The sequence below is a fragment of the Canis lupus genome, chromosome 20 (genome assembly GCF_011100685.1).
Source record: "Canis lupus familiaris isolate Mischka breed German Shepherd chromosome 20, alternate assembly UU_Cfam_GSD_1.0, whole genome shotgun sequence".
In the NCBI taxonomy this organism is placed as follows: Eukaryota; Metazoa; Chordata; class Mammalia; order Carnivora; family Canidae; genus Canis; species Canis lupus.
In genome coordinates this window covers 30463505-30478880 of record NC_049241.1, presented here as the reverse complement: position 1 = coordinate 30478880, position 15376 = coordinate 30463505, and the positions used below count along the sequence as shown (strand labels likewise).

At 38.4% G+C, this 15376-nt stretch overlaps 1 protein-coding gene across 1 annotated transcript in view; it reads right to left on the bottom strand.

Annotated features, from left to right (window-relative positions):
- Window positions 1-15376, bottom strand: part of FHIT (fragile histidine triad diadenosine triphosphatase) — a 1445250-nt gene that overhangs the window by 879901 nt on the left and 549973 nt on the right. The window lies entirely within an intron of this gene.

Genomic DNA, 15376 nt, shown 5'->3' with positions numbered 1-15376 from the left:
AGGAATGAAGAGTGGGTCTAAATGAAAATAGAAGCAGAGCTAAACAAACAGGAGAATTACATTTGCAAAACAGGATGAGGATGTTATAAACCCATAATGCAAGCACCGAAGCTGGAAGGTGGTGAGAGAGGAGTTGAAAGACATGAGAGAAACCCATCATGATTATGTCATATTCTCTAGTAAATGATATTGTGTAAAATTGATGTGAAAAACTCATAAGGACTCCAACTTTCTAATGACTTCAGATTTTTTTCTTAACCTTTAGAAAGTCTTTTAGAAATAAATACCTATGATGGTAAAAAAAAAAAAAAAAGTCTCAAGTTTAGCTAATTCCTTTAGTTTTGGTTTTTCTCTTAATTCAAGTAAAATTAAAATCTTTAAAAGATTATTTATTTATTTATTTGAGAGAGAGAGGGAGAGAGAGAGCACCTATGCACAAGTGGGGAGAGTAGTGGGGCAGAGGAAGAGGGAGAAGCAGACTCTCCACTGCGGAGGGAGCCTGATGAGGGCAGATCCCAGAACCTAGCGATGATGACCTGAGCCAAAGGCAGATACTTAACAGACTGAGCCACCCAGGTGCCCCTAAATTTAATGCCTCTGTTTATAAAGCAGGTATATGATGGTTTTTGAGTTAGTCCTATTCTTATAAGGTTAATACTTACTAACTCTTTTTCTATCTTCCTAACTTCCTAATTGTACATGTACAATAAGAGATGCTCTTCAAATTGTCACAGTGGGCATTTTTTGGGGGGTAGTGAGATTTAGGATGATGTGTTGTTTACGTGTTGTTTCCTTCTTTGTAATTTTCTGCATTGCTTACATTATTTATATTTTTTAAAAAACCTAACATACAATGTTATATTAGTTTCAGGCATACAATGTAACAATTCAACAATTCTATACATTACTCAGTGTTTATCATGATAAAGGTACTCTTAATTCCCTTCACCTATTTCACCCATCCTCCCATCCACCTCCCCTCTGGTAATCATCAGTTTGTTCTGTATATTTGAGTCTGTCTTTTGTTTTTCTCTTTTCTTCTATGTTTTGTTCTTAAATTCTACATATGAGTGAAATCATACGGTATTTGTCTTTCTCTGACTTATTTCACTTTGCATTTTACCCTCTATTTTACCCTCCAGATCTACTCCTGTTGTTGCAAATGGCAAGATTTCATTCTTCTTTATGGATGAGTAATTAGTAATTAGAGTTGGAGCCACACACAGAGCCTAACTCCATCTTGGGAGATGATCTAGGAGGAGCTTCAGATGTATTTTTGCCACAAATAATTAGTTCTGAAGGGGAAGGATTTGGTTTACATATGAAAGGGTCAGGTTGAAATGGCATGCTCAAGAGTAATGCTCTTCGGAGTGTTGCTTCTCTTGCCAACTCTGACCAAGTCAGTGTAGGTAGCAAATGATGGAAGGTATAGAACCCAATTCCACTCACCAGTTTCTTCACTATGTAGAAAATAGCATGAACAGGAAACAAAGCAGTGAGTGCATGCTATTGGTGTCCTATGTGATTGGCCATGGGATTGAAGAGATCTCTGCTCACTCTCCCCAATAACCCTTCAGTTGCTCAGGAGGTCTGGATCTATGCAGAGTGGAGAGTAACCAAGAACCAACGAGTTGGTAATATCACCCCAACTTAATGAATAATATTCTGCTTTTATCATGTTCATTTCACAGATTTCACAACTACCAGGAGGAATTGTATTCAGAGGGTAAGTAACCTTGTCTTTTGTTCCTACCTAAATCATGGATTCCATTCTGAAGCGCACACACGTGCACAACACCCACACACACACACACACACAATATATATAAACAAGAAAGGAAGATAATTTCCCCAAATAATAATGTCCATGAATTGAAAGCTTGGGCTATACCTTACTATGGTTTGGTTTGGTGCAGTTCTACAGAGCTAGCTTTGTAAATTAAAAGTGTGATCTCTTGAAATCACTGTGATAAAAGTGATTTGAAATCATACAACTGACAGTCATAATTGAAACAAATGCCTCTTACCACTCATAGCTCAGCTCTGGTGAGAACAAATCAATAGAGTAAAATGCTTTCGGCTCCTTGGAGAAAGGTTCCACCTGACAGATACCAGGAGATCAAATATTCACACTGCTTAGGACCACGAAGTGTATGGATTCGGACATATTTGAAAAGGCAGCAAGAGAAGGATAGAACCCCACCCTGTGAGGCCTTTGGTCACTATCCCTTTATTTATCTTTCGGTTTGTTTATCTCCTATCTCTGTCCTGCGAGTTAAAACTATACCAGTAAAAGATAAATTTCCTGCATCACGGAGCTCTCAGTCCAGTGGTAGAAACAATTCATATATGATTTAGAGCTATTGTTTTGCTAGAGATGTGCACAGTGGGTGCTACAGGAACATAATGAAGGGGAACCTATTTTTGCCCTTAAGAGGGGATTTTGAAGAGGTTGCCTGAAGTAGCATTTAGAAACAGATAATTACAAGGGATGGGAGAGGGGAAGAGAAAAAGCAACAAGGACCTCCAAGAGTTTGGGCATGTGAATTTTTATTATATGACATAGTATTTGGTCACTCTATCATAGATAAAAAAGTTTCCAAGGGAAGCCCATCTTATATATCATTCTAGAAACCAGAGGATGTTAATATTCAAATTTACCTGGCTACTTTTAAGGAGGCCCAAGCTCTAATTTCTCAAGGATGATATTCTTCTTGCCCATAATTATTACTGGAGCCAGAGGTACCAAGCGTTTCTACCTAATTTCCTGCCCAATGAAGAATTCTCCTTTATGGCATTCCTAATGGATGTTCAGCCAATTTCTTGTTAATTTTTGGCTCCTTAGCCTCTATTTCCTTTTTGTTACAGCATCCTAATTCCCTTTTGGGAAATTTTCCCTATTGTAGGCAGTCTTTGTAGGATAGTAAATTGAGTGCCCTACCATTTCACTATAGGATTTGAAGAGATCCCTGGGAGACCTCTGACCGATGTTCTGCTGTCTCCCACTCTACATGGACAAAGGATGGGCATGTAACCTAAACTCAGCCAGCCAGCTCTTCTCTTACAAAACTTTAAATCCTAAGTAGGGTGACATACTTTCATCCATTATTATAATGGCATCTCAACAGTCAAGTAAATTCCATCTTGATTCCTTTCTTATTTCTAAGCCTGGTCCTGCTGCATGCATCTTAATTCTGTTAATTCCCTGCTAACCTTCTAATAAATTCCATTCTAACTTATGTTAGCCCAAATTGTTCTATGTTACTAGCTGCCAAAGAACTTTAATTCTGCTTGAATCCTTCTACTCATGGGAATATCACTACTTTGTAAGGCTGATTATCCTACTGTTATATCTATGAATTTGCTACAATTATTAATTCAAGCTAAAATCAGCTTCCCTATTAATAGTGTCTGTCATCGGGAACTAGAAAAAATGAATTTTAGTCCTTTTATATGATAAATGCTTCAGTATCTGAGGACAGCAAGTAATTACCAATAACCACACCACAAAACCCAAGTCATCCCTTTCTCAATTTGTAAATCACCACCTTCTTTTCTACCATGATGTAAATTCCCCAAATCACAGAAATAGGAGAGTTGAATTGTTAAGGGGCATCATAATCATTTTCATGGGGTCCCAGGGAAAAAAGATTCTTCCTCAAAGAGTCTCTTTGAAAGAGAGCACTTCCATGTTTATTGTCTGCAAGGGCTGGTGAATGGTAGAGTTCATTGATAGGATATAGAAGGCCTTCTTATCATATAACTATTAGGTTTCTCTGTATTCCTCTCCAGTCTGCCCCCAATTAATGGTATATTATCTTCTCTACTGAAGTTGGGATAATTGGTGGTTATTTTCAGAGCAACTCATCAGGATGATAGAGATTGATTATTTTTAATTGAGGTAGCTGAGGTGCTAAACATTCATTGGGCACTAAGTAAATGTTGCTAGGATAGCAATTTCCCAAACTCCCTGTCTGATAAACAACATGTTCCTCAACATTTGCAAACAATCCAAAGTCACTCCTCCCCCATTCAAGTATTCCCCCTTTTTATTCTAATATCCAGTCTGACAAGTGTATGATTCAATATTCATTTCACTACTTCAGAAAAACATTTGTCTGTAAAAATACATCCATTCTTAAGCAGTAGTAGGTCAGAAACCCGAGTTTTCTTTTTTTTTTTTTTCCCGAGTTTTCATGACAATTGGAGGAGAAACAAGGGAGGGACAGAGGAGAGTCCCTATTCTCTACAGTCCTCCCAGTCCGATGCTCACACAGCTTCATTGCTGCAGCTCAGGGCTTCTCCTTCTCCTGCTCCATCTCCTTATTCCTTTCACAGATGAAGATTTAAGGCAAGTAATTCCCTCATTCCAGAAGGAAAGGAGCTCTACTGAGAGTGCTATGATTCCTTGTGACAGAGTTTTTAAAGGAGCACAGTATAATGTCCATCTTCTCTCATGCCTGTTCACACAGAGGATGACTTCCTCTTTCTTCCACTCCCATCCTGTCCCTCCGCTCCTGTCTCCTCTTTAGGTCAGCACCGAGGATACTGTCCCAGCCTGAGGAGGCCTGAGGCAAGTTGCCTGGATCAGCACCAACCAGCATTGCACCAGCTGTCTCCTACTCTTTGGCTCCTTTTCTTCTAGTACTATGGGTGCTCCGGATTGGCTGCACCTCCCACTGCCCAGGTGAGATTTGACACGAAGTTAGGGTGAGGAGAAATAGATTGCTCTGGTTCCAGGCCACAGCAGCTATTTTAATATAGGTAAATCCATTCACCAAATGTTCAGTCCAAATCACCGTGGTTCTACTTGGGGAATGGGATGATGTAGGGGCCCAGGGCAGACAGCCTCAAAATGGGCTGCTTTGGCATAAAGATTACATGGAGTTGAAATGAATCAAAACCCAGCAGATGCAAGAAAATCTCTCTGCCTCCGCCTCAACTGCTTAAATTTATTTTGGAAAGGAGAACCTATAACGGTAAGACAGATATTAACAGAGATTCTCCCCACTTTTCAAAAAGATTTTATTTATTTATTTGACAGAGAGAGAGAGAGCAAGAGAGAACAAGCAGGGGGAGCAGTCAAGGGAGAGAGAGAAACAGGCTGAGCAGGGAGCCAGATGTGGGGCTGGATCCCAGGACCCCAGGATCATGCTGAGCCAAAGGCAGACACTTAACCGACTGAGCCACCCAGGTGCCCTTAGAGATTCCACTTTACATAAGGAACCTATCTGCCCAGTAATCTTGTTTTTCCAAACATCTCTCATCTTCTTGCTAAGGGCTTTGTATCTTCATACCCCTACTCCTCTCCTGAGCTCTCAGAAGCATCAAACTGCCTCACTGTCTTTGGAATCTCAAATTTACATGGATTCCGTGTACATACACCTATTAAATTTGATTTTCTCCAGTTAATGTGTCTCATGTTCATTTGATTCTAAGTCCAGCTAAAAGGAGCATACACCAGAGGAAGGTCTTCTTCCCCAACAGAGATAAAGTCACAAAGAGCCAGCTAATAGCAAAGGTAACTTAGCTTTCTTTTGGCCTCATGTGTGTGTATGTGTGTGTGTGTGCATGTGCATGCGTATGTTTTCCAGAAGTTGGACCAAATAGACACTGGGCCCAAAATTATCATAACAATATCACAAGTTCACACTCCATCCTGATGGTACATACCAGATTTATTTTTTTGATTAAAAAAACATATATGTATGTGTACAAAAAAAAAAAACAAATCCTAAATGATGTACATTCTTATTTGACTTGCATTTCAGTTGGAAGCACATAAACAGAAAAGACATACAAACAGAAGACACTCTAAAGGAATGGGATGATGCTAAACTGGTAAAAACCATGACATAAAAGTTTGTTTGTTTGTTTTTTTTAATTCTAAAATAATGAACTAGGGGTGGTGGAAGGGGAGGAGGGCGGGGGGTGGGGGTGACTGGGTGGCAGGCACTGAGGGGGGCACTTGATGGGATGAGCACTGGGTGTTATTCTGTATGTTGGCAAATTGAACACCAATAAAAAATAAATTTATTATTTAAAAAAATGAAACAAATAAAATAAATAAAATAAAATAATCACTTTTCTTCACATTTTAGTATTTCATTACTGTTCTTTTCAAGTAATGCATATTTAATGTAGCAGTTTTTTTAAAAGTCTCCAATAACTCTTATTACATTGTTGGTGCCTTTTATGCTTCATATTATCTTAGATTATCTAATGAGATTTGATAAGCTCAATCTTTTATCTCTGGATCACAGACTGGTATGACATAAACACATCCAGGGAAGCCCCCATAGTTTCCAAATATTTTTCCTCATCCTGCTGAAATTTTCTCTCATGTGGGTTTTAGAAAGTATTCCTTATGCCCTGTGAGGAACAGGAATATCCTGACAATAGAGTAGGTAAAGTACACTGGGGAGTCTTTCACCCTATCCCCTTCCTTGAAAATTGTCGGCCCATCCTGCCAGGCTTGAGCTTCCGTCTACAGCACAGAGCAAAATAGCATCCCCTACAGAGGAGGAAAGGGGCAAGGGGACAGACTCTCTAATATCATTCCTAAGAACTAAACAGACTCACCCAGCATCTTTCTAGAAGCATGTATTTTCTTGTGCCATCTTTAAATATTTCTATGAGAATGTAAAGGGCTAAGAGAAGGTAAAAGCTAGACATAATACAACTCATGAACAGTAGGTTTTACACAGGAGTTTTGCTGTCCTACCAGCAGCTCAGAGCAGCTCACAGAGCACCTACAAGGTGGGCAGGGGGTGGGCACACACCTCAGGGACACACAGAAGAGGAATGCAGCCACTGCCTGGAGGTGGTGTGACACAACATGACATCACATGCTGAGAAATGTACTTGCTTAAATTCCTGTTCAATCCTTTTTTCTTATATCAAGGATAAAGCCTCAATGTGGTGCCACATGTCTTAATCAGCTGTCTAACACTTGGGAATCTCCTCGTTTAACAAAGAGAGAATAAGCCTCAGGTTCAGAGCCATTATCAGGAAATAGCATCTACCTTGAATTAATTTGTGATAATTTACTTTCACTAAGTATGTTTGTGTTTCCTTTCTCATTGTGGTAGGTGGCATGATTTTCCCATTTAAAATAGTGGCAGGGTTTCCTTTCAAAACTTATGGTTTAAAAGTAAGTTAATTCAAAGAAATATTAAATGTACATTAATATACTACATATATCAATTCTGCCAACAGATATGGCAAAAAACTGTATATGGGGCACACGGATGACTCTCATGTCACTTTGGGGATTGATGCATGACTAGATCCTGTTGCTTCCAAACATCCTCAAAAGAAAATAGCATTTTACCTGACTGGTGTGTGAAGTCACGCCTTTCCCAGGTATGCGAGCATAGGTAATCCCCAAATCCACCAGCACTGGTTTTATCCTGGTACTGACTGTGGCTCCCTATTCCCTTCTACATGGAGTTCAACCTTTTGCTTCTGATGAGAAAGCATCTTTTCATAATTCCATCTACTCCGCTCAGGCAGGTTATCTCGCTGTCCCACATATAATACACACATTCATTTCTACCTGAATACCCTTCTTTATGTTGTACTCCCTAACACCCCTCCTGGAATGTGCTTCAAGAAAAAGCTTCCACTCTTCCTTGTATCAAGCCCAGAGCTCTTGCTATTGCATCAACATGCTGCGACTCAAAGCATGTGTATGTAATAAAGAACTTTATTCCAAGACTTTGTTTGCAGAAGGAAAGTAGAGTGATTGAATACATTGTTCTATAGTGAGTTTAATTGCCACTATAATCTGATCAGTCTCTAACCAGCTAATCGGCACTTAACTGGTTGCTTTAATTTTATTACAAAGCAGCTAAAATGCAGCTGTGGCTAGACACGACACAAATAAATAAAATGCATTATTATTTTTATTATATTCATGCATATGAGTTTTATTTTACTTTTGTCAAAACTATACTTACTTCCACTCCACTAGTAATTTGTTTGTATTAAACTGGTATTGTGCATTTGTATGGTGAAAACAGAAATGTCTATTCATTGCCAAGTGTAAGTTGTATAATAAGTTGTTAGATGTACGCATCTCCATTTGCCAAATAATCTTGTAGTTCATTTAAATATTTGTACAGTGCTTCAATTACTGACATTGTTTCTATTAATTAATGATACTGGGGTTAGTTCTAAGGAATAAATAAACATAAAAGTAGAAACAAAGGAACAAGTTCATGCTTACAAAAGGAATCTGACTTCATCACCCTGAACTATAAGTGTTGCCACACAATTCTCCAGAGAATAAGGCCCAGCAGCATTAATAAAATTCTGACTAGTTTAGATTTGAACATAGGTGCAATAGGTTCCAAAGTCCTATGTAAGTATTTGAACAACCTGACCTTATTTCAGCTTCTTCAGAGAACTATCAGGAACAACCCTAGAATCAACATAAAAAATCATGTCTTTTTGTAAAAAAAAAAAACAAAACAAAACAACAACAACAAAAAAAAACAATGGTATAGGCAGTGCCTGCCTAAAAGGGCCCAGAAAACCACCACAAAGTGAAAAAGATATTAATAATAAAATCACACCTCAAGACTGGTCTTTGGACCTTTGACATCCTTATGCATGACCTCCAGGCTACTTACTTTTAAGTCTCAATTTTTTGATCTGTAAAATAGGAATCATAGCAGCTACTCACACATTAGTATGAGCTTTAAATAAGACAATGCCCTGGGGCTCTAGCCAAGGAGTCCAACTGCTCCTTCAGCTACTGAGATCTCTGAGCCTTACTCAGCACAGCCAGTGCTGCTCAACTCTTAGTCTTCTCTTCATCCTCCTGAGGTTCACTGATCCAACAAATGCTCATTGAGTACCTCTGGTGGGCCAGCCACCAGGAGACGCACCCGCTACACACAACACTGAAGGTCCAGTATGAAACAAAAAGCCATTTCTCCAATGAGAAAGAGGATGACTACATTTGTCTTTAAACAAAACATGCTCACATAGATAATTGTGTTAAAACCAAGATCAAGCCACCTATGGAAATATTCAGTGGAACCATCCATTAATGAAGAAATGACCCCTTAGTCCAAGCTTCTCCTTTTATGTGTGATAAATGAAAACTTGTTACTCATTAGCACCAGAACAGTGCTTGTTATTTACATAGTATTGTGGCAGTTCTGAAGTATTATTTTGTGTAGTAAAGTTCAAGCCTACTCTGACTAGGTCTAAAGATCTACCTGCCTGAATATCACTACCCCATCACAGAGCCACTGAGTCCATCTACCAGAAAGAAGATGGCCAATGAAAGATCTCTACATAAAAAACATGAGCCAGTAGCTTGGTTTCATTCTTGTCCTGGATCTTTAAACTATTTCTACCCCCCCGACACACACAGATGACAGTCTGAACACTCCTTACATGTGTGCAGTGAGTCGCGTGAAAGGTACTCTAGCTCTGTTCTAGGCAATCACATAAGGCTTCCTTACTTTGCTCCTGCACAGGGTCCTGATTTAATCCCTATTCCTGTTCTGCCTGGCTTCAGAGCTCTTGGCAGGATGCCACATTATTCACCTGACCCTCACCTGTTCTATCTAATGACTCAAGCACTGAACGGCCCTCAAAAATGACCTCTGCCAATCATGGGTCCATACCCAAATCTAGGGCTTCCTCTCTGACTGGCAGCCTGGGTGGGCTTTCCACAGCCTTCAGAAAAGAACAGCCAAGGAGAAGAGAGATCAAAAAGAAAGTCAACTCTCACAGAAAAGAAAGATGGGTTATTAACTAACTGTGAAATTTGGAATATAAGTCACACGTTCCCTGCTCTTCATTCTCCAAATCTGTGAATTGAGAGTCACCTAAATTGCCTTCCATATATATGTGCATGTATTATCACAGCAAAAATATGTCTTTTATCAAAAACAACAAAACCTTCTCACCTTCTCCAATTATACCAACTTGATTACTCCACCAAAAGGTGCTTGACTTTGCTAAAACAAATAAAAAACAAAAAAATACCCCTGTGCTTTGCATTAAGAGTGGAAGATAACTATTCAGTTGCTGGACAATTTTTAACATGGGGACAAGTGTGTATCCATTGTTTATTAACATCTGTACCTCTCTTATGACCATTTTACCTATGCCAAAGCTGAAGAAAATGAGCTGGGGTGGTGGTAAAGGATCATTACATTCCAAAAACTTCTGAAAGAAGGAACACCATTTTTCTCTGGCTAGCTAAATCTAAAAAAAATCTGGAAAAAAATGCCAAAAGTTTATAAAAACTTTAAGACTAGATGACAAAGCATGGCACACAGACCACCACTCCTACTTCCTCCAACTATGGCAGACATTATTAAATGATCACAGAACTCTTTCCACTGTGTCTATACATAGCCTTCAAATGCCTCCCAATTTAGCATCTCAGGTAAATGTTGGCAACCAGTCATACTTAGCATGAATAATAAGAGTTATTTGGAATTCCTGCCTTATGAGACTGACTCTATTATCTTCACTGCCATTTTGAGTATTAAGAATCAAGAATATCAAAATGTCAATACTTATATAAAATAAAATAAGAAGGGGATCTTGCCTGTAGGAACATGGCTCTGAATATTAATAGAAGATTTCAACCCTGAAACTCTCCAGAAGTTTCTTTCTTAACACTCTAAAGTCTGACTTTTGTTCCCCTTGCTCCATCTTCCCTTTCTAAAGCATAAAGGCCGCTCCCCAGTCCAAAGAGTTTCAGGTTGAGTTCTGGCCAATTGTTGTGGCACCTCAGAGTCTCACACTTCAGAGGCTGAATGTAATCTTGAGATGAGGTTGTAAATGCAGAGTGAGAGAGATGCGGAGGCAGCCCACGCTGCTGAGCCCAGAGGGGACTTGAGGGATAGAAGGCTGGTGGGGTTCCCAGTTGCTACAAAGCAGAGGGGACTGGAGGCCATCTGAGGGAAAGAGGCTATGAAGTCATAAGTAGAGATAGAGAGGGTGTGCACATCCACAAATAGGGTCATCAGAATCCTGAGCCAGCGTCATAGTAAAGTTGGCAGAAAACCAAGAGAGTAGAAAATAGCTCAGGCAGGAAGTAACACAGTTGGAAAAAGAAGGGAGAGAAATATGTAGCAAGCAAGCAAAGAAGCATTACTAACGAGCAGCCATGACTGGAAACAGACCTGGGGGATGAAGGTTAACAGGGAGGTACCCACCAAGAGGAAGAAGCAAAAAGCAAAGGGACAAACTGTGGCTCTGTAATGCTTGACACACAAAATCAGAGGTGTGCCGATTACATGGAAGCACCATGTGAGGAACTCAGTAGGTATTTCTTGTTTTACTTGAATTTTTTATGTTAATGTCACTGTGGAAACAGAATTATTGTTCTGAGACATAAGAAGAGCTTCTATCAATTTGAGAGCCCAGATAAAACCAAATACCCATTCTAGTCAGACTATAATTTGGGCTGGCAGTGCAGAAATTCTTTGTCAAACCCACCCTATTGGACCTGAAGGTCAACCCCATCATAACAGGGTGCCGCAGAGAGTCATTCTTCCTAACTAGTTATCGATTTGTAAAAAATCATGAGTGTCTTATATCAAATGACTGCTCCTGAATTGTTACCTTGGATCAACAGAGAGTAAATATTGGCATTTTCATATGGCAATCTGCTATTGGGGAATAATCTAGCCTTCCTGGAGGGACGGAAATAAAGCACATAACAGTCATTTACCAATCATATAATATTAGACACCAGTAATTTGTCATTCACTGCAGTGTTCTAGAATCATTAGAGGAGACATTCAGCTGCTCTCAGATATACCAGGTCTGATCATATAGGAAACGCCATTCTGCAGGGTGAATGTACCAAGCCTGCGCTAAGGTTTCATCACTTTAGACTGAAAGTTAATGACCAGTGCAAACCACCACACTATTACAGTAAAAGAGCAGCAGTACAAAGGGCCTAATAAATCAAAAATTTAAATGGGATATTCATTTTAGTTATGGTTATTAGAGCAAAGTGATGGCCCAATTTACTTACACAATGACTTACATTGATCGTAACAGTATTTTAAGTGATATTACCCGTTAATTGATTAAGCAAATATTCTATTAGCACCTACTATGTGCATGACACTCTACCAGATTATTTGAGGCATATTCAGACATAAAAGAGATAATCTCTACCTTCAAGAGGCTTGTAATCCAATAGGGAAAGAAGACCTTTTGCAGAACTCTTGTACAAAGTTAAATATGACTATACAATATAAAAGGTGTACAAAGAGAATGCTTCAAGACTATGAAAGGAGACATGACTTATATAGTCATTTTATAAAGAAAGTCAGGTAAGATTGTATATAGAAAAATCATTTGCACATATGTTAAAGAAAAATAATATACTTTGGAGAAGCCAAAGTTGCAGGGAAAGAATGCCCAGTCACAAAAACAAGTAACGCAGGTGGGCTGGATAATCTATTGTCAACCCCTATCACCAACTCCTTCTCAGCAATCTATATTGCAAAGCTGATAATGAGAACTACATTTTCCAGAATACCCTTCCCTAGTGGAGCCAGCCAATGAGAGAACAGTGAGAAGATACGGAAGGCAAAGAGATGGAGAAGCCATCCTTAGAAGTCAGACAAGTGTGTACAAATTAGATCTTCTTCACTTTCCACTAAGAGAGTGGGTTATAATGAAGTGGTTAATTCAATACAGCCTTGCTTTCTGTATTGAAACTATAATGTGGGGGATCCCTGGGTGGCGCAGCGGTTTAGCACCTGCCTTTGGCCCAGGGTGCGATCCTGGAGACCCGGGATCGAATCCCACATCAGGCTCCCGGTGCATGGAGCCTGCTTCTCCCTCTGCCTGTGTCTCTGCCTCTCTCTCTCTCTCTGTGACTATCATACATAAATAAATAAAAAAAATTAAAAAAAAAAAAAAGAAACTATAATGTGTCTCTGAGTTACTAACACCCATGTCACTGATTCACAATTGTGGAAACTGCCTAGATTCTTCTTTTTCATATGCTTTATTAGCATGTTAGTTGACTTATGTATATATTATCACCTGTTTGAATATCTATAGGACCTATTAACATCACATCTCTTGTAAACTCACCCCAGAAATGCTGGTGTTTGTTTTGTTTAATTCATTATATGAATCTGCATATAAACAAACATAAACAGAAGCAATTCTAAGCCACTATAGGAAAGCCATACCTGGTGTCAAAATATTTCATCACATTTAATGACTATGATATACAGCAGTATGCTAAATCACTTTCTCCTCCATTCCTTTTTATTTTTTTAATTATATAAGCAATATTCTCTTGGAAGTCATAAGTGATTATAGCAAGGGTGCCAGATTTGAAATTTAAGAAACAATACCATTTACATTAATATCAAAGTATGCAATATTTGGGTATAAATCAAACAAGCTATGTCCAACATATATATGAGAAAAACTACAAAACTCCAATTATGAAAGAAATCAAAACAGATCAAAAGAGAGAGAGAAAGAGATTCCATATAACTTGATAGGAAGACTAAATATTGTAAAGATGTCGGTTCTTCTGAAATTAATTCACAGATTCAGTGTGATCTCAATAAAGATCCCAGCAAGCTATCTTGTGGATACCAACAAACTGATTCTAAAATTTATATGGAAAGGCAAAAGATCAAGAATATCCAACACAATATTAAAGGAGAATAACAAAGTCAGAAGACTGACATACTGAATTTCAAGATTTACTACAAATCTACAGTAACCAAGACAGTGTGATATTGGCCAAAGAACAGACAAATAAATAAGTAGAAAATAATTAAGAGCCCAGAAATAGAAACACAGAAATATAGTCAAATGATTTTTGACAAAGGAACAAAGGCAACCGAATGGAGAAAGGATACACCTTTCTTTCTTTCATTCTTTTGTTCTTTCTTTCTTTCTTTCTTTTAGAAAGAGAAAGAGCATGTTGCAGAGGGACAGAGGGAGAGAGAGAAAGAATTGCAAGCAGAATCTCTGCTGAGTGTGAAGCCTGATGCAGGGCTTGATCCCACAACCCGGAGATCACAACCTGAGCTGAAATCAAGAGTTGGACACTCAACTGACTGAGCCACTGAGGGGCCCCGAGATACTGTTTTCAACAAATGGTGCTGAAACTACTGAACACCATATGTAAAGGGAAGAAAAAAGGAACAGAATATAGACACAGACCTTATACTCTTCATAAAAATTAGCTCAAAATGGATCATAGATGTAAATGCAAAACATAAAAGTAGAAAACAAGATAAAAGAAAATCTAGATGATTTTGGTTATGGCAACGACTTTTTAATATAATACCAAAGGCAAGATCTATGAAAGAGATAGTTGATAAGCTGAACTTCATTAAAATTAAAGGGGACCCCTAGGTAGCTCAGTGGTTTAGTGCCTGCCTTTAGCCCAAGGCATGATCTTGGAGTCCCGGGATCGAGTCCCACATTGGGTTCTCTGCATGGAGCCTGCTTCTCTCTCTGCCTGTGTCTCTGACTCTCTCTCTGTGTCTCTCATAAATAAGTAAAATCTTAAAAAAATAAAATTAAATAAAATCAAAAACTTCTGCTCTATGCAAGTCACTGGCAAAAGAATGAGAAAATAAGCCATAGACTGGATGAAAATATTTTCAAAAGACACATCTGATAAAGAACTGTTACCCAAAATATACAAAGAACTCTTAAAATACAAAAATGAGAAAATGAACAACCCAATTTTAAAATGGGCAAAGACTTGGACACCTTATCCAAGAAGAGATAGCAAATAAACATATGAAAAAAATGCATCAGAAGTCATTGTGAATTACAAATTAAAATAACAATGAGATACCACTACATATTTATTAAAATGGTGAAAATCCAAAACACTAACACCACCAAATCCTGGAGAGGATGTGAAGCAACAGAAACTCTCATTTATTGCTGGTTGGAATGCTAAATGCTACACAGCCACTTTGGAAGAAAGTTTGGCAGTTTCTTTCAAACTAAACATATTCTTACTAAATTATCCAACAACCATACTCCTTGATATTTACCCAAATGAGTTGAAAATTTATGTATACACAAAACTGCAAACAAATGTTTAACGTAGCTTTGAATTGTTAAACTCATAATTGCTAAAATTCATAATTCATAATTGCTAAAACTTAGAAGCAACTAAGATATCCTTCCGTAGCTAAATGGATAAACAAACTGGTACCTCAAGACAAGAGAGTATTACTCAGTGCTAAGAGGAATGAGCTATAAAGCCATGAAAAGACACAGAACCTCAAATGTATATTCTAAGTGAAAGAAACCACTTTGAAAGGGCTACACAATGTATGAATCCAACTATATGACATTTTGGGAAAGGCAAAACTATGGAAACAAT